Here is a 2,596-nt window from a genome sequence, read left to right on the forward strand (position 1 = left end):
CCATGGTAATTACGCACCAGCCAGCAGAAGCTCTGCTCGGTGAAATCCCTCGTTAGCCACCAGCCGGCTAATTAGAGGAGGCCTTTGAGCACTTGCCCGGGTTCCGGAACATTCCTTTCTGGTGGGTTAGGAGTGGTGCTCCAGGCTCCGTCCGGGCCAAGCCAAGTTTCTTTGGACCCAAGGCTCAGGGCATCACGGGAGTGAAGGGCGAGTCATTTATTCTGTTGGCCCATGAGCAGCGGACATCCTTCAGCCTTCCTTTTGCACCTGGCAAACGCCAAGATGAGCTCACGGAACCAGCCGGGGCCGGAGGTGTGGGGCCACTGAGGGAGGCAGGGGCCCCGCTCGTCCATCCCAGAAAGCCCCAGAGTAATTGGAGGTACAGGGGACAAAGGCCTGCCTTTGGGATGATAGGCGATGCATGTGGAGTCAGGAGAACTTGTGGGGCCAGGGACTGTTTCGGGGCTCACAGGCCAGTTTCACGGACGCATGGTCTGTGGCATCACGTGAGAAGGATCCCTGCTCGGTTAGATGCTCTGCCGCCACTGCCTTAAAATGTGTCATCATTTTAAACACGGACCCTGCATTTTCATTTCTCTCGAAAACCTCACATATTATGTAGCGGGTGCTGGGTGCTCAGGTGGGCAGGTATTCTAAGCAGGTAAACTGAGGCAGGCAGCAGGCGATGGGTATGGAGAAAGCCCTATCCACTCAGGTACCCAGGATGCGCCCTGGGCCACCAGATACTGGGTCCATGACACTGTGACAAATCTCGGCCAACTATGGGGACCAAGAGCCGTGGCTCCAGGAAGACTGGGTCCGGACCCAGCGGTGCCAGTCAACCCTGTGTTCCCGGGTACTTGGCCTCACCCCTCCGCCCTGGTCTCCTCACCTGGGAAATGGACATTAGTTTGCAGCTATTTCATAAGGTTATGGTCAAGATTGGCACACAGTTGTTTAATAGATGTTACCTAATACCTTTATTATCGTCATATGTTCATCCTCATACCATGATCAGGCTGGGCTCCTGGGAACCCATTGGGGTGCCCCGGTGCCTGCATCCTGGTCCCTCCGAGGAAGGTTGTCCCGATGAGGCCGGGAGCCAAGGCGTCGCCCTTCCTGTCTCAGGCCCTCCCCCCTGAGACGGCCCCCCGCCCCCAGCACCTCGGCCCGGCCCTCTGGCCTTCAGACTCGTCTCCGGCTGCGATTGGACAGCGGCTGTCCCAGAGTCAAGTGAGCTGCCAGGTGGCTCAGTGAGGCCATGGCGGGACCACAACCTGGTTTCGTCTTGTGGTGGTTTCCACGCCTCCAAGGTTCTGCATTTGCCGGGGTAAGCTCCTTCGTTCCTGCCCGCCTCGGGCAGCTTCCCCAGCCTTCTTTACAGAAGCTCCTGGCTCCTTATACATTCTCTCGAATCCCCCAGGATGTAGTTATCTCAGGAAAACCAAGCGCCTCCGCCCGGCAGGTCGGTCAGAGCGAGACCCGGGCTCTGCATCACTGGGCAGAGGAGCGGCTTATCTTAAGCATCTCACACAGCGGCAGCCTGACGGAGGCTAATTGGCAAACAAAGGAGAAGGGGAGGCCGTTCAAGCATGACCTGGCCGGGCTCATCCTGCAGCCAAGGGCGGGACCTGGAGGTGGGAGGAGGGCAGGGAAGGCACTCGGGCCTCTTGCTCCTGAGCAAGGGCGGCTGTGCCCAGCTGTGCTGGGTCCCAGAAGGGCACCGGCTCCCGCACCCAATGGGATTGGCTGAGAGTCATCCTCTGCTGGGAGAAATGCGTCCGATGAAGTGCCACCACTGTCTCTCAGTAAATGTTCATGGTCATGTCGTGGTCACTGGTGCTGGCCCAGAGCAGGGAGGCTGAGCTTCCTGCAGATGAAGCGACTTGCCCGGGCTCACCAGGGGCAGAGGACACAGCCAAAATCAGAGCCCTGTGCGTGGCCCCGGGGGCTCAGCTGGGTCTGCCCCTGCCCCGGGGCAGGAAGGCAGCCAGGAAAGGCCTGCTCTGAGCCAGTCACCCTGGAACTGGGCCTGGGACAGGGACAGAAAGGACACAGCGGGGCCAGGGAGTGCACAGTGGCAGGAAAATGAATCGGGGAGTGGGGAGGAGCCGCCCGCCATTAATCATCATGAAGAATAGGTCCCAGAGAGCTGCCTACAGCTCCGCGGTGATTAATGACCTTTTTAATTTCCCCTGCGCATCATCCCAATTATGCAGGGCGCTGAGGGGGGCGGGAGCCTGGGCAGCAGGCAGGTCTGTGCAGAGCCCGGAGCGAGGCTGGGCGGGGCCGGGCCAGGAGGGGCTGCAGGCCTGTCCCAAAGTCTGGCTGGGTCCGCCCAGGGAACAGCCGTCTCCGGACTGGACTGTTACAGAAACGGGCTCATTTCCTACACACTCACCTGCGTTTCTGCTGTGAGCTTCCACTCCTCCCGCACGGCAGGTGTCCAGGAGCGTGTCTAAGTCCTGGGGGTCACATGGGGGAGGGTCTGGGGCAATTGGCTGCTGGAGATTCTCCGAGGCCAGGTCTCTGGCTCATCCCCATCCGGTGCCACTCGCAGCTGTCAGCCTCACCTTCCTGTTCACACCCAGTGGCT

At 60.0% G+C, this 2,596-nt stretch overlaps 1 pseudogene; it reads left to right on the top strand.

Moving 5' to 3' along the window:
- Positions 1-1,089: 1,089 nt before the first annotated feature.
- Positions 1,090-2,596, top strand: part of LOC102437133 — a 34,920-nt pseudogene continuing 33,413 nt past the window's right edge.

Source organism: Myotis lucifugus, unplaced genomic scaffold (assembly GCF_000147115.1).
Source record: "Myotis lucifugus unplaced genomic scaffold, Myoluc2.0 scaffold_411, whole genome shotgun sequence".
Taxonomy (NCBI): domain Eukaryota; kingdom Metazoa; phylum Chordata; class Mammalia; order Chiroptera; family Vespertilionidae; genus Myotis; species Myotis lucifugus.